Consider the following 25,120-nt stretch of genomic DNA (forward strand, 5'->3'; position numbering starts at 1 on the left):
TGCTCTGAAAGGACTTTTCAAGGCTCAGCAAATATGGCCTCCTATGGTCACTACATTCCTTTATCCACTGAACGGGTGAGAATTTGTTGGTTGCCCTTGGTTGCCATGGTGCACAGTTAGAGGGTAAATGGCCTAAACATCCCTAAATGGCCTCGGTCCTGTATATCTGAAGGAGCGTCTCCACCCCCATCATTCAGCCTGGACACTGAGGTCCAGCGCCAAGGGCCTTCTGGTGGTTCCCTCATTGTGAGAAGTGAGGTTACAGGGAACCAGACAGAGGGCCTTCTCGGTAGTGGCGCCCACCTTGTGGAACACCCTCCCTTCAGATGTGAAGGAACAGCAGCTATCCTATCTTTAAAAGACATCTGAAGGCAGCCCTGTTCAGGGAGGTTTTTAATATTTAATGCTGTATTGTTTTTAACACTCGACTGGGAATCTCCCAGGGTGGCTGGGGAAACTCAGCCAGATGAGCAGGGTATAAATTATTATTATTATTATTATTATTATTATTATTATTATTACATTTACAGTGCCAACCTATATCCATTTATTTAAGTTTAATCCACATAATCCTGGAGCTTGCACTCTCTCTCTCTCTCTCTCTCTCTCTCTCACACACACACACACACATACACACACACACCCTAAAATGTCCGGGGTTCCCTGGAGGAGCGGGGATGACTCTGAGGTCTCTTCTGCACTGTATATTTCAAGTACAGTGGTACCTCTAGATACGAACGGGATCTGTTCCGGAGCCCCGTTCGCATCTAGAGGTAAACGTATCTAGCGACGGCATGTCTGCGCACGCACACGCCGCTTTTCGCTGCTTCTGCGCATGCGCGTGACGTCATTTTGAGCGTCTGCACATGCGCAAGCAGCAAAACCCGGAAGTAACGCGCTCCGTTACTTCCGGGTTGCCGCGGAGCGCAACTCGAACGTGCTCAACTCGAAGCGTATTTAACCCGAAGTATGACTGTAGTTTCATAGCTCTACTTCCCACATAGAACTCTGGGAGATGTGGTTTGTTAAGGGTGCTGAGAGTTGTCAAGAGACCCCTATTTCCTTCACAAAACTACAATTCTCAGAGTGGTTTGACGACCAGCCCTTCTTCCCAATGAACTCTGGGAACAGTAGCTCTGTGAGGGGAAGAGGGCTCTATTAACAAATTTCAGAACCCTTAACAAAGGACAATTCCTTGTCTCTAACGCGAGGGCGTTAATACTTTATGTGGGTAGCTGCTTGTGTGTGTGTGTGTGTTTGTGCGCTGTCATCCACACATGAGTGCTTTCCATTTTATGCCCTCAAAATCTATATTGATGCTTCCCATCCACACTAGTGGGTGGGCTTAATGTGTTGTACAGTGGTACCTCGGCTTAAGTACTTAATTCGTTCCGGAGGTCCGTTCTTAACCTGAAACTGTTCTTAACCTGAGGTACCACTTTAGCTAATGGGGCCTCCCGCTGCCGCCACACAATTTCTGTTCTCATCCTGAAGCAAAGTTCTTAACCCGAGGTACTATTTCTGGGTTAGCGGAGTCTGTAACCTGAAGCATCTGTAACCTGAAGCGTCTGTAACCCGAGGTACCACTGTATTCGTGTAGCATATTGCTGTCCCTTTTCCTCAGTTAGTACTTTGTGCTCATCATAACGTCTGGAAACCTGAGGTCTGTTGTGGGTATGCATGCAGGTATTTGTGTGTGTGTGTGCGCACATTTAAAATATATATATGAAATAAAACATTTACACAAAAGAACAGAAAAACCATCACCACCATCATCTATGGTGATAAATAATGATTTGGAGTCACTTGTGTGAAACAGCTTTTCCTCCCCACCTCCTGTATCTGCAAAGGCAAACTTTCAGGTGCTTTGCTCAACAGCAGTTCTGCGTGAAAGAGCTGTTTTAGAAATAAAATAAATGAACTTCAAACCTGCCTTCAGCTACAACTGGTGAAGAAAGGCACCCTGAATTGTTTCGGCTATTGCCGGAAACACGATGGAAAGGTGTGCATGAAATTTCCGTGAAATGTCACTGCACACTAAAACTAAAACTTAAATCTCCCACACAATGCATTCCTGTGTGTCTACCTGTGGATCAGGAAAATCCTAATTTGGTGACTAAAATGTGTGGGCTGCCGCTTGGATGAGGATGACGTCATGTGGCAGCCACACAAAACACAGAGGCCCAGGCAGTTTCAAATCCACAAGGTCAATGTGGACAAGCCCTAAATATCTCTGGCACAGGCGTTTTCTCGTTGGCCTCCCTGAATGTCGCCTTGCACTTGCAGTGTTCAGACAGACACTAACATTTTCACCCTTAGGAGGAATGCATCCTGAATTGGACAACACTCCTCAGTATCTGTCGGCTTTCACCCAGGGATCAGTTTCATAGCTGATATTCCCCCTTTTCCATTTTAAACACTGGTAATCTGGTTCTACTCCAGTTAAAAATATATATTAGATATAATGTCTGGTTGTTGGATAGAGGTTATAATAGATGAAATATGAAAAGTCTTTTGATGGGAGAAGATAAGATAGGAATAGCAATGAATTGGGTTTATTTTTATTTTTATTTTTATTATTATTGCTGCTTTGTTTACATTTGTCTAGCTATATAAGTGCATTTTAAAAGGGCGCTAGTTACTGAGGAGGACAGTGGCACAATTTTAGCCAATCAATTTTTAATTTTACTGTTTTTGCCAAATGAAGAGACAAAATTGTGAAGTACGCTGCTTCTCCAGAGTACCAGCTGAATAGAGCTCAGAGTCTGTAGCTTTCACAATAGGCAGAATACATGCGGCATTTAATTAGGACCAAATGCAAAAGCTTCATTTGGTGAGTTGAAATTCTTGCTAGTTCATCTCCTTTATGACACTATCAGGAATCCACCAACTGGACTAAGGGTGCAATGCTCGTCTTAATTAGTTGTGGTTAATTAATTCCCACAAACAGTGGCACATAAAACTGATGGTATCACCACACCTTTAAAATTAAACATTTTATAATGTTGATTTACGATCTTTCAAAGAAGCTGAACATTTGATAAATGAAAGAGGCTAAACTGGACGCCTGAGCTTAGTCTTTACTTCGCCTAAGAGTATTTTTCCTGATTCCCAATGATTGGGAATAAAAAATATTTTCTATAGGTCCACGAGTTTAATATTTTCTTTTCTGACAGCAAATTTTCATCTCCTTTTGCAATGTTGTATGTGTGGTGTCCTCATTACGGTGGTGACGGCCATAGTTCTCATTTCTCATCTTCCTATTTCTCCTATTCTGATTCAGGCGAAGCAGGATAAGTGTACAACTGGTGCCTGGAATCTGTTATAGACTGGAAGAGGATCAATAAAGGGAAACTTAGGCTCCGTCTGCACTACGTGTTTAAAGCAGTTTCATACCACTTTAAACATCATGGGAACTGTAGGCTTAAGGGGGTTAAGGGCGCTGAGTGTTGTTAGGAGACCATAGTCCTCTCACAGGGCTACGATTCTCCGAGCGGTCCAAAAATCAATGCCTCTTCACAGGGAACTATGGGAATTGTAGCTCTGTGAGGGGAGAAGCTGTGACTTTTTTAAAGTGACATGCTACAGTGTTAAATGTAAAATGTACATGGGGCCTTAATCAGTGGCGGAGCAACATGGTGCACCCCCCGGAGTGAAGAACAAGTGGCGGCGTGGCTGGCGCGCATCCTGCGGGCGTGGCACGTGGCGTGGCGGCGTGGGGTGCGTCCCAGGAGGGTGTGGCGAGTGGTGTGCATCTCGGGGGCAGTCGCGATGGCACCCTTTCCCAAAATGGTACCCGGTGCAGCACGCTCCCCTGCCCCCCTTCATACGCCAATGGCCTTAATCACAGCAAGATGGAGGTTATGTGGGAAGGCAATTCTTCTGCTCCTGCTCAGGGAGATGGTATTCAACCTGTTCTTGAAAGGACTGCACTCCAACAGTAGGATCAGAGCCACTGTCTAGGGCTCCTTTCAGAACACCCTCCCTCAAGCTGGTACCACGATGTTGAACTATTAACAGCCATTATCCCCATTTTGGCATTAAGCCTAAGGTAAACTGTTTCTCAGGCGGCTAGTCCTAGTCTTAATAACCCTGTGCCTTCTTCCAGAAGGTAGAAGATGAAAGAGATCATTTCTGGGGTGTGCACTATCCTGCGCTATCTCTGCAGCTTTCTTATCATATCTGGCAGCATAGATTTGATCTAAGGTGGGAAGAGTGCACCCAATTATTCTCTCCACAGTCTTTACACCCCTGGAACCAGCATTGTTTTCTCCCTAACCGTGCAGCTCCCAAACCACACCCAGAGACCATAAGTTAATACACTCTCAACAGTACAATGGTCAAATGCCATCAACAGGTCCTTTGAGAGATTATTTTTCCAAAGGATTCTCAGAAAATATAACCTCTGCTGTGCTCTCTTCATCAGGTCTTTGCTGTTTTCTCCCCAGGTTAGGTCATCTCTCAACTCCATTCCCAGAAATCGAAGCACCGAGACCTGTTCCGCACACTTCACCTCAATAATGAGTGGCTGAATATTCAATTTACATTTCCTAAAGTCTACACTAATAAGCCTATTAGTACTGTAGCAGTACTGGCATCAGTATTATTAGTATTATTCTCTGACTACTGGCCAAGCTGACTGGATCTTTGGAAGTTCAGCAACACATCTGGAGCACACCAGTTTGAGGAAGGTTGTCCTAAATCTGGCTTTATCACCTGAGACCCAGGTAGCCTCTATGGCGAGGAGCGCCTTTCATCAGGTAGACTGGTGCACTAAACTATTTTAGGCAAGGCTAGCCACAGTCACCCATGCTCTGGCAACTGCTAGGACTGACTACTGCACAGTGTTGGGCTTCCTTTGAAGACTGCTGGGCACTGCATCTGATTCGCAACACGGCCCTTGGCTGCCAACTGAGACCAGTCACTGGGAAGATACCTTTCAGGTGCTTGAAGATCTTCTGGTCTGTTTCTGAGTTCAAGGGGCTGGTGCTTACCTTAAAAGCCCTATGCTGTTTGGTACCTGGGAACCTGAAGGAATACCTTCATCCTATTAAAAAATAAAGGTAAAGTACCCCTGACAGTCGCGAATGACTCTGGTGTTGTGGCGCTCATCTTACTTTACAGGCCGACGGAGCCAGTTTTTCCTGGTCACGTGGCCAGCGTGACTAAGCTCTTCTGACGAAACCAGAGCAGTGCACGGAAACGCTGGAAGTATTTATTTACTTGCACTTTGACATGCTTTCGAACTGCTAGGTTGGCAGGAGCAGGGACCCAGCAATGGGAGCTCACTCCGTCATGGGGATTCGAACCGCTGACCTTCTGATCGGCAGGCCCTAGGCTCACCCTATTAGCATGCCCATATATTGAGGTATGTTTCAGAAGATCTCTTCTGAGTGCTCCTACCAAACAAAGTCGGGTTGCAGGGAGCAGGGGGCTGACCAGAGCTTTGTTGTTGGTGGCAACCCCCGGCAGACTCACCTGGCACCAACATGCTCGCATGTTTTGCTCCAGCCAAATTCCTTTTTAAAAAATTCTCCCCGGCTATAAAAGTTCTTAAAACTGTTTTTAAACTTTTCTAGTGGTCTTCATAATATTTTTTTCTATTGTGCTTCCATTTTGATAAAAACAAGCATGTCTGAAAGGGGATTCATAGATTTTAAAAACAAACATAACAGTCCTTAAGGTCCACAAATGACAACATTTTGGAGGTCCCAGGTCGCAAGGTGGTTGAACTGGTCTCAACTAGGGCCAGGGCCTTTTCAGTATTGGCCCTGACTTGGTGGAACGCTCTGTCACAAGAGACTAGGGCCCTGCGGGACTTGACATCTTTCCGCAGGGCCTGCAAGACAGAGCTGTTCTGCCTGGCCTTTGGTTTGGACTCAGTCTGACCCTTATGTTTCCCTTATGGTTTTGATCTATGGGCTACTATTAAAATGAGGCTGCATTTTAAATTGTATTTTAATTGGGGGGGGGGGTTCTTCTCCCCCTATTATGTTTTTATTGTAATTTTACTGGTGTTAGCTGCCTTGATCCTGGCTCTGGCCAGGGAGGGCGGGGTATAAATAAAAATGTAATAATAATAATAATAATAATAATAATAATAATAATAATAATAATAATATTTCTGAGTCATACTGCCTGGCAAAGTAAGAGGCAATACATTGAAGCTCTCAGGCATAGGAGAACCATTTTCTTCCATATCTTCCTTTTGCCTGGGTAAAAAAATTAATTGCTTCTAACACATTATAATGAATGAACTTTATTACGGTCACAGACCAGGATAAAAAACACACCAATAAACAACCGATAATTACTAGAGCAAATAAGGACAAAGAAACAAGCATAGGATAAAACCTCTGAATATCTGAATAAAATAAAAGATTAAACAAGGATAAGGTAAAGGTAAAGGTACCCCTGCCCGTATGGGCCAGTCTTGACAGACTCTGGGGTTGTGCGCCCATCTCACTTAAGAGGCCAGGGGCCAGCGCTGTCCGGAGACACTTCCGGGTCACGTGGCCAGCGTGACATCGCTGCTCTGGCGAGCCAGAGCCGCACACGGAAACGCCGTTTACCTTCCCGCTGGTAAGCGGTCCCTATTTATCTACTTGCACCCGGAGGTGCTTTCGAACTGCTAGGTTGGCAGGCGCTGGGACCGAGCAGCGGGAGCGCACCCCGCCGCAGGGATTTGAACCGCCGACCTTTCGATCGGCAAGCCCTAGGCGCTGAGGCTTTAACCCACAGCGCCACCTGCGTCCCTCAAACAAGGATAATGGATGGGTAAAAACTGATAATTAAAACAGATAAGAACTAAAAAAACAAATAAAAACTCGCAGTTAAAACAACTGTAGGAGCATAAGACCTAAAAGATTCGCAGTTAAAACAACTATAACAGGCTGCAGAGTAGAAGCCTCTGAAACAGAGGACACTCACAACATTAGAAACTGATGTGCAAATATGGTTAAAACAGACAATTAAAACAATTGTAAAACAATGTACAACCATCAATTTAGAAACAATGTAGAACAATAAACTATCCCAGGGAGCTGACTCAGAGTCACCCATGGAACCGAGTTTGGGGATTTTCATGCCGGACTATTTTGAGTTGGGCGATGGTCTGCGCCTACAGATTTGTACACAGAATCTGGCCACCATCCAGGTCATCTTCTGATCTTTGCCTAACAGCAAAAGGTCATTTTTTTGTTTTTGCGGGAGGTCGGCGAGCCTCACTAGTAGGGGATCAATGATCTTACTACGTGCCTCTTCATAAAAGGGACATCCAAGTGTTCTGGGCTTCCTATCTCTCCCAATGGACAGGTGCAAAGTCTCTGAGCATACACATTATAATGCTTCAGGCAATGATCCTATGCCCACTTACTTGGGAGTATGTTACATTGCTCTCAATGGGACTAACTTCTGATAGCATTGTAGTGTTAGCTTTGCTTTTCTGTGGGTAAATATGAAATAATGTTTGTGACATGCTTGGAACACCTAAAATGCTTCTTCTTCTTCTTCTTCTTCTGGTTGAGCAACCATCAGCTTCAGCTTCTGAGACTTGGTGTGCTGTTTGTGATGCCTCCAGGTGTGTTGCGGTTTTGGGGTTTCGGTTCCTCATAACGGGGCCCCAACTGATACTGTTGCCTTGGTGATCTCTAAATTGGCCGCTGCGGCTGCTCCCTTGAGGCCTGTTTAGACTTTCGAAACAAGTCAGGTTGAAACCGTAACCTGTAGAAAATGTTGATTCTCTTATTCTCAGTATGGGACAGATGTCACTGGACTTTTTGGCTCTCGCTACCGGCTAGATGAGAGAGAGCTCACCACACATTTCAGTTCAGATATAACATTATACTGTTATAGGTTTTTCCAAGATGTGGCATTCTGGTGTTTAAGGCTGTTCTTGCAAAGCAACACAAATATCCTTCCATTGCAGGCCAGGCAACCATTTTTATGACACTATTTCCCCCACTGCTTCAATTGCTAGCTCAGTTCAGCAAAATGGGTACTAAGATCAGATTTGTGAGTCTTTCAATGTATTGATTACCCTGAAGGCTGCTTAGATGTGATGACAGAGCATTTAAATATGGGGCGCAAGAGTTGAAAGTTAAGAACTTTTTTTGGCAGAGTTGTTTGGCCTTTTTTTTTTTTTTAGTTTTGCCTGAAGTTGTTGAGCTTTTCTTGCAAACTCTCAAAAAACTATTTTTAAATTTGCCAAAATCTAGACTTACAACATTGGTTGCCGTATGTCCAGATTTGCTCCAGGATGCTACTTGCAGGGCTGAATCTCGGACTGATGGCAACCCTAATTTAGTGTCATGCTACTTCAGTCATAGCTTTCCCCAAAGAATCCTCAGAATTGCAGTTTGTTAAGGGTGCTGTGTGTTGTTAGAAATTTCCCAGAAGCTACGGCATTCACTGATGCATTGACATCATCGTCTTATGTCATGCAACTTCCTGCAAACGTATTCTAATATGACTTCATTGTGTCAATTAATATTACATATAGATATGCATCTGTAATGTATATACAGTGGTACCTCGGGTTAAGAACTTAATTCGTTCCGGTGGTCCGTTCTTAACCTGAAACTGTTCTTAACCTGAAGCACCACTTTAGCTAATGGGGCCTCCCACTGCCGCTGCGCCGCACAATTTCTGTTCTCATCCTGAAGCAAAGTTCTTAACCCAAGGTACTATTTCTGGGTTAGCGGAGTCTGTAACCTGAAGTGTTTGTAACCCAAGGCACCATTGTACAAGCTGAAGATACCAGTAGGTACTTCATAGTTACCGGTAATTAAATTTCCTTTTCTCAGATTACTGTTTCCATGTTTGAACACGAGATATGTAACTGGGTATATAATCAAACTAAATTGGGAGTCCCACCCAAAATGTATTTTCCGAGACCAGGGAGAAGAGTCAGTGGAAGAAGATTGGAAGAAATTTAAAGTTTATTTACAGAAACATTGTAAGATTAAGGAATGTTAGAAGGAGGCTGGAATGAAGTTATGTGGCTTTAGCAGAAATATTATAAAGGATTAAGTAAAAATAGATTGTTAATGGATGAAAGGAGGAAAGGTAAAGTTACATTATATTAAGATAAATTATAGGATAAAAATTGGGAAAGATGGAAAGGATTTGCTGAAACAGCTAACCGAACTAGAATACAAAAAAAGGGAGGTGCGAGGAGGTCAAGGAAACAAGTAAATGAAAGATAAGTTATGGGAAGGTTCGCTGTGTTTTTTAATTGTTTCTATTTTTCTGTTTTTCTGTTTTTTATAATTTTTTTCTTTTCTTTTTTTTCTATTCTCCTCTTTCTTTATTGCGATGTGTTGTTAAGTTTTTGTTTAACTTGGAATTATCTATTTTTCTTTTTGTAACATTTAAAACTTTAATAAATATTATTTAAAAAAACAAAAAAAAACAAAAACAAAATGTATTTTGTAAAGTCACCACAACCAAGCCTTGCCACTGCTGGCTCTGTGCATTATTATTTCAGTTGCAAAGCGGACAATGAACACCATCTCCATTCCATACTTTTACATGTCCAATATGTTAGAGTAAAACAACAACCACCACCACCAGTTTGCCAGTCCTTCTTTTATTTGGGGAGATGGGAAGGGAGGATGCTGAGCATTACAGTTCACCCTTTCAACTCGCTGAAATCACAGCACAAAACACGCCGATGGGAATAAAATAAGGATTGCTTCTGCTGGCCTGAAGCTGAACACATTTCCTTAGGAGGAAGCACCATTTTTTTGTAGAGAAGAATAATATATTATAATGCAAAAATGAGGGTGAAGGAGGTGAGGACAGGTGACCCCACCTAGGCCCGAAGTCACCCCCCCCCCAAAAAAAAAGCAGGCTCAAAGCTTCTCAAAGCTTTTCAAAATCATTTTCTCAGCAGCTAAGCATCTGCTCATTTGCTCTGCTGTTGCAAGGCAAAATGTTATTCTTTTATCAGCACAAGAAGGCTTCAAAAAGCTAATGAACAGACTCTGTCAGAGCAGGCCTGAGAACTGAATCTTATCTCATTCAGTTGCAACATCTTGGACATGCTGAATCACCAGGGCTCCTCGACCCCTTGGCTCTCACCCCCATTTCCTGGGAAGGGTGCCAAGAGTCCAAGAGTCCCAAGGCAGCTTTCTGTTCATGCTCAGGGGAACTCAAGGCAGGACTCCTGAGGGAGGAGAAAGGGGAGGGAACTAGAAGGGGAATATATACTCTGTGCATATGACTGTGAACTCATGCGTGCTTTTTGTGAGTTGCGTGTCGAGGTCCCCAGGTCCACCCCAATAGCTCACACATCACACAGAAATTTTTGTTTAAGATTTTTGGCATAATTTTGGCCACAACTTTATTAAAATACAAATTTGTGACTGGTTGCGTAGGCATTGGTTGCGACTATCTGCCCCCACCATGGGGGACAGATTGACATTCCACACGATGCGAAAGTCAGAATGGGGGAATAGCCTTGGGGGTTACGCGGAGCAGGGAACCTGCCCTCACCCCAGATGCAACCAGGAGCTCATTGCTATGGCCCGAGCCCCCTTGACAGAGTGGACAAGCAATAGTTAGCTCCCAATTCCTTTAACGGAATCCCTTGCAGCAGCAGCATTAGAGGGGCAGGCACAGCCAATCCATGCCCCTCAACCAACCAAACCATAAACCAATGCCTAACCGCGAACCTTACAAGTTGTGACGATTTGCTTCACAGTAGGCAAAAACCAAATGGCCCCAGCCAATCAGCCAGATGGACAAAATTCCTACCAGGCCCCTGCTCCAAAGGAGACGACCCCATGACAGGCATAGCAAGGTCAAAGCGAACAACCCTATTCTAGGGAGGGAGGGACGGGCAATCCAATGCATGGGCGAAAAGAGAAAGCCCTAGCCTCGTGCAAGGAGTTTTACTATTTCTGGCTGTCAATCAATAAATGGCAACATTAACTTCTTCCCAGCAACAAGGGAAGCCCCAATCGCATCAGTGGCCAACGATCAATTAGCCCGCCCCCCAACTTTGGAGTGTCCTGGCGGCCCCCACCGCAACATGTGCTCTCCATGAAGGAGAACACGCTTTATCACACTTGCTCCTTCTACCAGTTCATGGATGGTGGAAATAAAGCTTTTTCTCCGAAACTATTCCTTGAGTGTCTGTTGACTCCCATCTCCCTTCCCCGGGCGCAATATTTTTCCCACCCGAGGGCAAAGCCTCATAAGGCTACATTTCAACGATCACCTGTAACAGGCCAGCTTTTTCCTGACTGTAAAATGTCCTTTAAAAACAATAGGAGGAGGAGAAGACAGAAATGGTTTTGCAGTGACCAGTGTCAGCTCTGACAGGGCTTGACATGCTTATGGCAAGGCCTGCTCCCATCACCTGCCACTCTCTGGGCAGGGGTTACTAGGAACCCTGGACTATGGCATCCTTTTTGGTCCAGTGGTCTAGCTCTGAGTGCACTGTTTGCAAGAGCCAAACTCAAAATCTAAATGACTTAGATCATGCACAAGGAACATGAGAGAAAGTCAATAAACCAAGGAACTTAGGAAAAGAGAGACATAGGAGCATGGATGTTTACCTATTCAGGAGAGGGTGGGAGATACAGAAGCTCTTTCCTGGGTGCTCATACTGGCCCATTTACTGGAGCCCCATCACACAAATTATGGTTGGGTAATCAGCCCTGCCCTGTCCTTTGAGGTAGGACACCCAGGCCCCCTACCCAAGACTAGGAGAACATCTAGAGGGCCGCAGGTTGGGGGTGCCTGTCCTACAGTTTAGCGCACGAAAGGCCTACTCTCCAACTTTAACAGCATGACCCTATGCATGCCAGTTCAGAGGTGAAGCTCATTGACTTCAATGGGGCTTAAAGGTAAAGGTAAAGGGACCCCTGACCGTTAGGTCCAGTCGTGGCTGACTCTGGGGTTGCGGCGCTCATCTCGCTTTATTGGCCGAGGGAGCCAGCGTACAGCTTCCGTGTCATGTGGCCAGCATGACTAAGCCACTTCTGGCGAACCAGAGCAGCGCACGGATACGCGCTTACTCCCTGGTAAATATGTATAGCACACTATCTGAGAAGAGAAAAGCTATGAAACTATATCGCTAACAACTCTGCTAAGCCTGTATGGTTTTGTCCCAGAGCATCTCCTCCCATGAGCAGATGCCAAGTTTTATTTGTCGATTTGTAGAGCTCTTTCTTCTCTGTACGCCAATAAAGGTTGATTGATTGATTGATTGATTGATGTTTAGGATTGCAGTTTGCTGCAAAAAAGGGGGGAAAGACAAGTCCATTCAAAGAACACATAATGGTTACCTTTTTTTAAGATATAAATTTTCTTCATTGAATTTTGATGATACAGAAAAAAGAAAAATACATAAATAAACATAAATATTTACACAAACACCATTTATTCCCCCCACCCCCGTTACAACCTATCACCACTCCCCACTGCTCCCCTCCACCTTGACTTCCATATATTTTCAATTTGGTACAAAACATTGCAATCTTTTGGGTTTTGTATTTTAATCTCTTTATAACATGACTTATTAATGGTTTCTTTTCTGCTTTACTCCTTTAATCTAAACATATCAGCATATTCTTTTTTGAACAGTGTTTATCCATATATTATTCGAAGCATTGTCTAAGTTTTTGATTTGAATGCATTCTTATGTATGCTGTTAGTTTTGCCATTTCCATAAATTCACTTAATTTATGTAACCAGCCATCTTTTGTAGGTATTGTCTCATTCTTCCATTTGCTGGCAAACACAATCTTGGCAGCTGCTGTAGCGTATAGGAAAATTCCTTTCTTTTTCTGGGGTATATTTTTCCCCAGTGGCCCTGATAGAAATGCCTCTGGTTTCTTTTGTATAGACACTTTTAGCATTTTTTAAAAGTTCTTCGTGAACTGTACCCCAATATATTTTAGATTTTTCGCAAGTCCACCAGGCATGGGGAAATGTTCGTTCTACTTTCCTGCATTTCTAGCAAAGGTTGGATTTCTGTTTGTAAATTTTGGTAAGCTTAGATGGTGTTTGGTACCACCTGAAAAACATCTTCTTAAAATTCTCTTTTATCACATAACAAGCGGCGAACCTAATGTCTTTATGCCAAAGTCTTTCCCACCTTTTTAAATACCGTATTTTTTGCTCTATAAGACTCACTTTTTCCCTACTAAAAAGTAAGGGGAAATGTGTGTGCGTCTTATGGAGTGAATTCAGGCTGCGCAGCTATCCCAGAAGCCAGAACAGCAAGAGGGATTGCTGCTTTCACTGCACAGAGATCCCTCTTGCTGTTCTGGCTTCTGAGGTTCAGAATATTTTTTTTCTTGTTTTCCTCCTCCAAAAACTAGGTGCGTCTTGTGGTCTGGTGCGTCTTATAGAGTGAAAAATACGGTACTTCACAGTACCCAGTAATATAGCTGCTTCTGGGGAATCATCATATGTTGGCAGTGCACATACTATATACCTTTTAAAGCACATTCCAAGCACATTGTTTTCCTCAGAGAATTGTGGGTGCTGAAGTTTAGCCCTCACAGTGTTACAATTCCCAGCATCCCAGCAAATGGTAGTACAGAGTGGGGGTTGATGGTTGTCTCTGCTCCTCTCGGTATCATCTCTGACTAGAACCACAACAAAATGGTTCCCTGGCCTACAGTGAAAGGAGATGTGTTTTGCTTTGTTTTGCTTTGCTTCGTTGGGTGAAAAATTGGATAGCCTTACACACCAGAATGTCACAGTCCAGAAACACTATAACTTTAATGTTCAGGGTTATAGTGGACATTTATCTGAATCGAAAATGTGTGGCGACCCCCCTCTCTCATCCACCCACCCAGGGCTGGGACCATAAAAGTCCAGTGACATCTGTCCTCTACTGAGAATAAGCCAACTTTCTTAAGAGTGCACCAACATTTTCTGCAGGTTACGGTTTCGCCCTGATGTGTTTCGGAAGTATAAACAGATGTCGAGGGAGTGGGCCCATCGGCCAGTTTTAGCGATCTCCAAGGCAACAGTATCAGCCAGGGCCCCATTTTGAGGAACCGAAACCCCAAGCCGCAATGCACCTGGAGGCATCGCAAGAAGCACCCAACGGGTGTTTTCCATCTCAGAAGAGGAGCTGAGGCTGACTGCTTGACAACAAATGTTGAACCAGAAGAAGAAACAGTAGCATTAGTGTCTCAGGTGTTTAGAGCATGTCACAAACATGATCTCCCAAGTGTCTTTATTCATAGAAAGATGGAGCTAATAGGGCGAGCCTTTCCATGTCTACTCAGAAGTAAGTCCCCTCGAGTCCAGTGGACAGAGAGGGGACTGAAGCCTGAATTATGGCAATGTGAGTGTAACAATTCTTTGCAGCCCAGGAAGATCGGAAGTGGTACTTATCCTGTCTAAAATTCCTAATGGGTTGTCAGTTGCTAATCTGGCAGCATCATGACAGGTAGAAAAAGAAAAAAACCTGCCCAGGTGACTATCAGGTATACAGTAGTACCTCTGGTTACGTACTTAATTCGTTCCAGAGGTCTGTTCTTAACCTGAAACTGTTCTTAACCTGAGGTACCACTTTAGCTAATGGGGCCTCCCGCTGCTGCTGCGCTGCTGCTGCGCGATTTCTGTTCTCATCCTGAAGCAAAGTTCTTAACCCAAGGTATTATTTCTGGGTCAGCGGAATCTGTAACCTGAAGCGTATGTAACCTGAAACGTATGTAACCCGAGGTACCACTGTACAGTAAATGCATATTTTTTTGTTTTTAAAACAATTTTATTGAAGGTTTGTAACATATTGAGCACTACGATCCCAAAGACATTCATAAAATGATAAAAAGCAATATATCCAAACAGAAATTATATATATATATATATATATATATATATATATATTATAACATAGCTGTCAACGTTTCCCTTTTTTAAAGGGAAATTCCCTTATTCCGAATAGGATTCTTCACAAGAAAAGGGAAAAGTTGACAGCTATGCAGTATAATTATTAAATATTATAATTATAAATTATGTAATTATAAAAGAATACTCATGGTCCTTACAATACACCATTCTATAGAAAAGAGAATGAGTAAAAGCATGTTGAGGTAGTTAGGGAAATGGAGTCACAACATCAAAACTTGTTTTGTTTACCTACAATGCCCGTTCAGTGTAAGGAGTATGCATATGGTGCAATAAACACGCCTATTCTGGGGCCAGAGTTTGCTCCTGTAATCTCTTTTTTTTTTTTAATATAATTTTTATTAATTTTCCAACATAAATTTAAAACAAAATAACATACACACATAGACATACAAAAACATATAAACAAGTATAATTTCAGATCCTCTTTTCATAAACCTTCTTTCTCGGACTTCCCCTTACCTCCCCCTCTCTGCATCCTTATTTTAAATTTTTTCAACAACCCTTCGTTCCAATTAAATAATAACTTATTTTCTTTTTCATTTTTTTCTCCTAATTCATCAACCAAATACAGCTATAATTCTATCTTTTCCTTTCCTTTGACATTTTAGCACTCATCAATTTTACAACAGTTCTTAAGATATACTTTAAATTTCTTCCAATCTTCTTCCACCGTCTCTTTCTCTTGGTCACGGATTCTGCCAGTCATTTCCGCCAGTCCCATAAAGTCAATCACTTTCGTTTGCCATTCTTCCAATGTGGGTAATTCTTGTGTCTTCCAATACTTTGCCTTCTGGAGGTTCCCTCACTGCGAGATGTGAAGCTGCAGGGAACCAGGCAGAGGGCCTTCTTGGTAGTGGCGCCCGCCCTGTGGAATGCCCTCCCATCAGATGTCAAACAGATAAACAACTATATGACTTTTTGCAGACATCTGAAGGTAGCCGTGTTTCAGGAAGCTTCCAATATTTGATGTTTTATTATGTTTTTATGTGTGTTTGTAAGCCCCGCAAGACGAATGCCTCGCAAGACGGAAAACCTGCTAGATGAAAGGGTTTTCCTTTTTGGAGGTGCTTTGCAAAACAAATTTCCTATGGGCTTGCTTCGCAAGACGAAAATGTCTTGCGAGTTCCTGTGGTTTTTCCCCCCTCCCCCCTTTTTCTAAGCCGCTAAGCCACTTAACAGCTGATCCGCTAAGCCGCTAAGCCGCTTATCAGCTGATCCGCTAAGCCGCTTATCAGCTGATCCGCTAAGCCGCTTATCAGCTGATCCGCTAAGCCACTAATAGCGCTAATCCGCTAAGCCGCTAATGGGCATGCTTCGCAAGACGAAAAAACCGCAAGACGAAGAGACTCGCGGAACGGATTCTTTTCGTCTTGCGTGGCACCACTGTATTGTTGTTGTTGTTGTTGTTGTTGTTGATAAGGTTCAGCTTTTAGGAAAGTAATGATAAAAGGTGCATTTTCCAACGTGCTTTATGGCAGTATTCCTTTATGTTCTTTTATCTTCGGCTTATTTCATTCATTTTTTTAAAAAGCGCATTTTCACACAGAAAGTTAACTTTCTGGTTCTTGTACTCTTCAATTATGTTAAAACATCTTTCTTGAAGCATTGCTTTTCTATAAAGAAGGTACAATATGCTCAAAACTGGAAATGAAGCCACACACCGTGTACTGAGGAAGTGAGGAGTTTGTGTGCAGGAGGCCCATTGTATTCAAGCACTGTGGTAACCAACGCTTAGCCAGCTCACAGAACAGAGAGCACAAACAACAGAATTAACCACCCACAAACAACAGAATTAAAAATAGTTTTATCACCCTGCTAGGTAAAGAGAGTTTGCTAGCAGCAGTAGCCTTGTCAGACGTTGAAAAGATAAAGCGAAACTCCACTCTTTGCTCAGAGAACGTATTTCACAAGTTTGCAGAACATAGGGTTCTTTGAAGTAACCAGTTATCTTGGTTACAACCACATACACACAATTACCTTTCAACATAATGACCTTTTGTTTTTCAAAAGCATTATTACTCTGCATTCGTGGGAATTCAGATTAGCAAGTTTTGGGAGGAGCAGGACCAGCTGCGAGTTTTCATTTCAAACGGCATCTCTCTGAAAGAGCACCCTCCTTTTCCTTAAAAACAAGAATGTGGAGAAAGAAATGATCTCCTCGTCACTAAACTGTTGCAGGATTTTGGACTGGGTTAGCTTGGAGCTCCCTCTTGTGGTCTTTTGAGATTATCAAAGCGTCAGGAGCCAGGCTGAGATAACCCGGGGGGGGGGGGGGAAAGGTAAAGGGACCCCTGACCATTAGGTCCAGTTGTGGACGACTCTGGGGTTGCGGCGCTCATCTCTCTTTATTGGCTGAGGGAGCCGGCGTACAGCTTCCGGGTCATGTGGCCAGCATGACTAAGCCGCTTCGGGCGAACCAGAGCAGAGCACAGAAATGCCGTTTACCTTCATCAGTTGTACGTTTGTATGTAGCATATCAAGATAATGGAACGTACCGTATTTTTCGCTCTATAGGACGCACTTTTCCCCCTCAAAAATTAAGGGGAAATGTGTGTGCGTCCTATGGAGCGAATGCAGGCTCCTTGGCTTCAGCGATAGCAACGCGAAGCCTCCGAAGCGCAGAGGGAGCGCTCCCTCCACGCTCCAGAGGCTACGAGTTGCTTTCTCTGAAGCCTGGAGAGCGAGAGGGGTCGGTGCACACTGACCCCACTCGGTCTCCAGACGTCAGGGATAGCCGCCTGAAGCCTTTGGAGTGCAGTGGGAACTTGCGCTGTGCTCCAAAGGCTTCGGGTTCCTATAGCTGAAGCCGGGAGAGCAAGACTCTCCTGGCTTCAGCAGAGAGGGAGAGCTGCGCAGTGCCCCTTCAGTGAAGCCGGAGGAGAAATGGAAGGGCCCCCGTTTCTCCTACCACTTCGCTGAAGGGGCACTGAGCAGAGAGGGGGAGAATTTTTTTCCCTTGTTCTCCCCCTCTAAAACAAGGTGTGTCCTATGGTCAGGTGCGTCCTATAGAGCGAAAAATACGGTATGACATGGTGGTTTCTGCAGAAACAACTGATGAAGCCCAGGAGCGTGAAACAAGGCATTATTCTGGAAATCCTTGTCAAGATTCTGTGGAACTGCAGCAAGCTCCCATTTGGATTTTATGAACATACAAAGACATGCGTGGAACAGAAACTAGCAAATATTTGGACTCTCTGAATGAACTGATCTATTGGGATTTCCGTTTACTTTGTTGTACTTTATGTGTTGATTATGTGGAACAGAAATATCTGATACTGTGATAAATAGTAAAGGTAAAGGTAAAGGGACCCCTGACAGGTCCAGTTGTGGACGACTCTGAGGTTGCAGCGCTCATCTTGATTTATTGGCCGAGGGAGCCGGAGTACAGCTTCCGGGTCATGTGGCCAGCTTGACTAAGCCGCTTCTGGCGAACCAGAGCAGCGCACAGAAACACCGTTTGCCTTCCCGCCGGAGCGGTACCTATTTATCTACTTGCACTTTGATGTGCTTTCGAACTGCTAGGTTGGCAGGAGCTGGGACCGAGCAACAGGAGCTAACCCCGTCGCGGGGATTTGAACTGCTGACCTTCTGATTGGCAAGTCCTGGGCTCTGTGGTTTAACCCACAGCGCCACCCGCATACCACTGTGATAAATACAGAAGAGCATTGTTTATGTGCATGCACAGCCGGTTACATTTTGTGGGTTTGTTGAATGTATTTTACGTAACGCTAGGTTTGATGTTGTTTCCCTGATGCAACAGGGCACAGGATTGGATCCTGTTAAGCGTCAGGATCCAATCTTGCATGACAATCTGGGGCGGGGCAGCACAAGGCACTTTGACCCAATTCGGGGACCAAAGGGCAGATCAGGAAGGCGTTTAAGAACAAACCCGAACACACAAATGGCTGGCGTTACAGCTCTTTAAGTTCAGTGCCTAAAACAAAAACGACGAGTCGTACATTTCTGACACGGTTATCATGCAAAGCACTTAAGAGATGAGAGACAACAGGTTTTTTGTTTTTTAAAAAGTGCCCTGCTCTTGCTACATTAATACAATCCTTCCAGTAAGGCTCGTTCTTTGGACGTGTTTCGAAGCAGCATTCTGTGAAAATGTCGTCATGCAAAGGGAGGGCCAGGAACTCTTTGAAACTCCAACTGGGCCCACAATTGTTAAACTGGGCATTAACCCAGTGCATCTTCACCTGTACAGATGGCTAGGCAGCCTCGAATTTCAGCCATCCATTATTGGGGGGGGGGTCCTGAAACATTTCCGAAGTATATTATTTCATTATTTCATATATTATTTTAAAGGTATGAATTCTTTGCGTGGAATGGGCGTCGTGGCTGATCCCATGCCGTACAAATTCCACGGAGGCCAACAGCACAAATTATCAGCAAATTATCTATACTTCTATACTAAGACTAAACATTCTCTGTTAAAAACAGTTATGGTAAAAATCGTTGAAAGGCATAAATCAGAGAAACGAAAAAGATTCTAATAAGGCATCTGTGAGTACCAATTGGGCACAACCCTCCTGCGTCAATGTATTGGGGGGGGTGTTTATGCAAATACCACAAATTGCAACTTCTATTTTCTCTCTCCCCCCCCCCCCCCGCTAGACACACTCTGAGCAACCCGATGGTTCAAGTACTGTATAAAATATCCTTTTTGGTACAATGTTTTGTATAAAAACCGATGTGGAAAAAAAGGTTTAAAATGCTCAAAATGACTGATTATTTTTTTTAAAAAAATGATTTACATGAAAAATAGTAAAAAATATAATTTAAAACATTCATTTCCAGTATTAGTGAGATCTGCTGGACCTTTGGTTACATTCACCAAGATCGGGACAGGATTTAAGGCAAGATGTCAAATTGGCACCAAAGTGATAAACTGTATGCAATGGGCTGAAGGCAGAGTAGATTTGGGGGCTGGCTGGTGTGGTCAGTGGACTGGCTTCTCCCGGACGCTGACAGAACCATCTTCCATGCCAAAGTAAACCCATTCCGCCATGTCGATAAACAGGCCTGTTTCCACCACCCCTAGAACAGAAAAGCAAAATCACGTCTGAATGCAACAGAAGTATTAATAACCACTGAAAATACTGGACTTGTAAGATACAAGTCATAGGTTTGTAATTTCATCCCACTGGGGGCAGAATGAATTTCTGAACTGTGCTATCTTTGGGCCTGTTTATATTTTAATTTAAAAAAAATAAAATTAGAGAGAGACCAGAAATGCACGTTTTGCTAAATGCTGGATCATACTGTAAAGATAAGTTATAGAATCAAGGTCAAGCAACGATGGAAGCAAGTCAGATTTTAACTCACATTTCGAGTTATGTCGAACCAATGGGGGTGGGGTTTGTGTGAGTTGGTGGGATGCTTTGTGTTACTAACATGTACATATGTGTAAACGTTTGTTTCTGTTATTTTGCAGAGATAAAAACTTCAATAAAAATTAATAATAAAAAACAGGAACATTTAAAACATTTCAGTGCAGTATATTGTAGCACAGCGTTGAAATATTTTTTATTATTTGCAGAATATAGATAGATATCTTTTCAAAATGAGGGAATGAGCATCAGGCGATACTGCGAGCTCACAACTTTTGTTGAGTTTGCATACACACTTAAGGTGCATATACATACTTAGATATATGTAAGAGGCTCATTCATAATTATATTTTGGGAATGATTTATGTTTTACACTTTCTGGATGACTCGTCTTCATATTATAAAGCAGTCATATGCTATGTTATGAAATAAGCACTGCTAGGAGCTGCTTCTTTCTGTTTTCCTGGACCAATTCCTGGACCTATCAATAATAATAATAATAATAATAATAATAATAATAATAATAATAAATGGTGTGGCAGGAGCAAATTTTTTTCCTGGAGAAATAAGTTTGAGAACCACTGCTTTATATAATGGTAGAAAAATGTTATCCACATGTGCCATTGTCCTACACCTCAAGATGGTTTTTCTGTTACTGTATTTACAAAATATTCGTTTTGAAACTCTTAATAAAGTTACAAAAAGTAAAATAAAATAAATGATGCTACAATATATCCTAACACAGGTGATCTGAGATAACCACATATAGAGCAATCTACACCAATGGCGCCACCTGCTGTCTAACAGTTGCAAATACAGCATTAACGCCTCCACTAGGCTTTTGGTAAAAGAAATATTTTCTAAGAATTCATATTTATCACTGTACTAAGACGATGTACAGTCAGGGGCAAAAATAAGTTCCAAAGCACTTAATTCTACTCTTGTGTTATTCAGGCATTAGGCATATATTTTCCTTCATTTATAAAGAGGAGGACTGGACCCACTAATTAATAACTTTTTAGAATTTTTAATTCCACAGCTGTTAATATGCCTGCTACAAGGGATTCTTTTTAAAACCCTCATGAAATAAGCTTCTGTTGCAAGACTACCTACCTGGTATCATCTTGATTGCCACATTCGCTTCACGCCAGTTATGGACTTTATCAAATTTCCAGTCCAATAAGAAATTCCCATTGTCAGTCACAACAGGGCCCTAGCAGCGAAGAGAATAGGCAGAGATTCATTTTTTAAGAAACAAAAATCAAAATGGGTGAAACAAAACAAACCCCAATTTTCAAGTGAAAACTTAAGCACCCTAAAACTGAATCATCATGAACCTGAACAGGTTCATGTCTGCATAAGTGGTGGGAATGTGAAAGAATAAGAGAGTTCTGGGATATTATATACAATGAATTAAAAAAGATACTCAAGTTCCCATTTACAAAAAGACCGGAGGCCTTCCTATTAGAATGTATAGTATTTAAGGAGTATTTAAAAAATTGTTGTGACAACAAAAATCTCCTGGCAGACCTCGGATGATTCTTGTAATATATAGGTGATAAATAACAGAACATCGTGAAAATATTTATAATGGGTGGAGGAAGGGTGTCAGCACCGGGCCTAGACGGCTCTGGTTGCCCTAACAGATGATCTCCGTAGACAACTGGATCGAGGCGGGTCAGAACTGCTGATCCTTTTAGATTTGTCAGCAGCCTTTGACATGGTCGATCATGATCTTCTGGACCACCGCCTCGCAGACGTGGGGATACAGGGCATAGCCCGTAACTGGCTGTGCTCTTTTATCTCTGGTCGGGGACAGAGGGTGGCACTAGGGAGGGAAATGTCGTCGCGCCACTCCTTGGTGTGTGGAGTGCCGCAGGGCGCAATTCTCTCCCCAATGCTTTTAAACATCTTTATGGGCCCCCTTGCCCAGATTATCCGGAGCTTTGGGCTGGGCTGTCACCAATATGCTGATGACACTCAGCTCTATCTGCTGATGGATGGCCACACCGACTCGACCCCGAACACACTGACCAGATGCTTGGAAGCTGTGGCTGGATGGTTTCATGGGAGCCGATTGAAACTAAATCCTTCGAACACAGAGGCCCTATGGCTGGGTCGGGATGGCATGGGGATGAGGGACCAACTCCCTTCTCTTGCAGGGGCCCAATTAGTGCCATTGTCTTCCGTTAAGAGTTTGGGTGTAATCCTTGATGCCTCCCTTTCCATGGAGGTGCAAGTTACAGCAACAGCCAAGGCGACATTTTTCCATCTTCACCTCATCAAGCAGTTGGTCCCTTACCTTTCCCGCCCTGACCTGTCCACAGTGATCCATGCGACGGTCATCTCCAGGCTTGACTACTGTAATTCGCTCTACGTGGGGCTGCCCTTGAAGCTGACCCAGAAACTCCAGAGGGTGCAGAATGCTGCAGCGAGGCTCCTCACGGGGTCTCTGCCATGGGAGCATATTCACCCAGTGCTTTTCCAGCTGCACTGGCTCCCGGTGGAGTACAGGGTCAGATTCAAGGTGCTGGTTTTGACCTTTAAAGCCCTTCATGGCCTAGGACCCTCGTACCTACGGGGCCACCTCTCCTGGTATGCCCCACGGAGAGCCTCAAGGTCCATAAATAGCAACACCCTAGTGGTCCCAGGCCCTAAGGAAGTTAAATTAGCCTCAACCAGAGCCAGGGCCTTTTCAACACTGGCTCCGGTCTGTTGGAACGCTCTGTCTCATGAGACCAGGGCCCCTGCAGGATCTGATTTCTTTCCGCAGGGCCTGTAAGACAGAGTTGTTCCGCCTGGCCTTTGGCTTGGAGCCAATTTGATTCCCTCCCTCTCTTTCTTTTTTCCTTTCCTTCTCCTCCTGCGATGAGGCTACATTTTAGTATTTTAATGTTTCAATATTTTAATGTTGTATTTTAATTTTGTTTTTAAGTTGTAATCATTCAACTTGTTTTTATTATTGCTTGTAAGGCGCTCTGAGCCCGGCCTTGGCTGGGGAGGGCGGGGTATAAATAAAAATTATTATTATTATTATTATTATTATTATTATTATTATTATTATTAAAATCATAGGTGGGAGCTTTTCAAGATCCTATCCCCACAGCAGAATCCCAGAATCACTGCTGAAAATTGGGCTACATTCAAACACTGAAATCAAGAGAGTCCTGTGACAGTTTCTGAGACATCTAATCATAAGCCTGCATTTTTATTAAAGCTTATATGTTTAATCAGGGGTTGTATTTTAAAATGAGCTTAAAGATTTTCAAATGTTTTATGCCAGGCAGAAGACCAGCTGCCTAGAGAAACCTTGGGAAGATGTTTTTTCTCCTAGACAAGGGGCCCCCCTGATTTATAGCAGAAAACAATTCTCAAAGTCGTAAAAAGGGAATGACAGGCTGAGAGCCAAGGTTACACTGACCCTACAAATTAAGGGTTGATAAATAGTAAAATGAGCCATATCTTCTTCCTAAGGTTAAAAAGGCCAAGAGCAAATTGAAAAGCAACTGGTCTGGCTGGCAGAAAGAGAGCATTTTTGGGAAGTCTTTTCTAAAGCTGTTTCTTTCTTAAACTAAGATCCTTTTAAGATTTCTTTTCCTTTTAAAAGGTTATTTATGTATTAAATATATTAGCTTAAATATAATTATGCAAAGGATTTAAGAAATGCTAGATTCTTATTTCATATAGTTGGAAGAGTTGTAACTATCCTGAAATTAAGTCAGCCACCAGCCCAGCCTCCTGCCAGACAGGAGACGCCATCGAGCACTCCTGATATATGGTTGTCAGGCCTTTTGTTTAGAAACCTTCAAATGAAGGAGATCTCTCAATGTTGATGTGAACTCAAAATCCTTGACATATGTTTAAGATAAAAATTCAAGATTAACCATCTGTTTTGGAAGGCAATAGGGCAAGGAGGGCAAGAGGTGAGCTGGTAATTAAGATTCCTTGTTGAGACACATGTAAGATATATTACTACTTATTTGTCATTTATAGATAGAAGAATATATAGCTTTTTGATTCCCATAAAAGGGCAAGAGGAAATGGGTGTATCTTTTGTGATTGGTTCTAGCAAACAGCCAATAGGAATTTCAACCAGGCTGATTGGACAGAGGCAGCCACAGGAGGAGCAAGGGGGCTGGATTAAGGAAATATAAGTGCTGGCCAGAATGGCAGGAGGCCAGGCCAGAGCTTGGTAACCATATACCACTGTGCCTCATATTTATTTGTCTGACAAATAAATTATTATTTTAATTTCTCTATTGCTGCGTTGAATATTTCATTCCAGCTAAGCGTTAACCACAAGCAGGGTGCTACATTGCGAAGCAAGCCCATAGGAAATTCGTTTTGCGAAGCACCTCCAAAACGGAAAACCCTTTCGTCTAGCGGGTTTTCCGTCTTGTGAGGCATTTGTCTTGCAGGGCACCGCTGTAATAATAATAATAATAATAATAATAATAATAACAACAACAACAACAACAACAGATTTTATTCATACCCCGCTCTCCCCAGCCAAGGCCGGGCTCAGGGCAGCTAACAACCAATAATAAAAATGAGTTGAATGAATACAACTTAAAAACAAGATTAAAATACATTAAAACAATTAAAATGCAGCCAGCCATTCATATCCTCTCCCAAGAATCTATAAGTCTGTCAGGCCCATTTAATCCCCCCACCCACTTAGTCTGCTTTTTCCTATTCCACCTGTTTTGTAGCTTCTGGAGGCCACTGAGCATGCTCAATCTTCCTCAAGCTTTTCAATTTTTTTTTACTCAGATATATGCTGCTTTTCAATATTTTTTTTTACTCAGATATATGCTGACACCCCACTTTTGTTTCTCAGAGGCCCCGTTGCAGCTGAAACATTAACATTTTAAAAATGGAATCAGTCCAGTCTGCACCAA

At 43.0% G+C, this 25,120-nt stretch overlaps 2 long non-coding RNA genes across 2 annotated transcripts; one reads left to right on the plus strand and one right to left on the minus strand.

Annotated features, from left to right (window-relative positions):
• Positions 1-17,805: 17,805 nt before the first annotated feature.
• On the plus strand, positions 17,806-19,976 carry LOC307201312. Its single transcript, XR_013832674.1, has 2 exons — positions 17,806-18,176; positions 18,545-19,976. It is a non-coding gene; the product is annotated as an uncharacterized lncRNA (long non-coding RNA).
• Positions 19,432-21,469, minus strand: LOC307201311. The gene is made up of 2 exons (XR_013832673.1): positions 21,333-21,469; positions 19,432-19,926 (listed from the first exon to the last, which is right to left on the minus strand). It is a non-coding gene; the product is annotated as an uncharacterized lncRNA (long non-coding RNA).
• Positions 21,470-25,120: the final 3,651 nt, after the last annotated feature.

The sequence above is a fragment of the Podarcis cretensis genome, assembly GCF_951804945.1.
Source record: "Podarcis cretensis genome assembly, chromosome: 13".
Taxonomy (NCBI): Eukaryota; Metazoa; Chordata; class Lepidosauria; order Squamata; family Lacertidae; genus Podarcis; species Podarcis cretensis.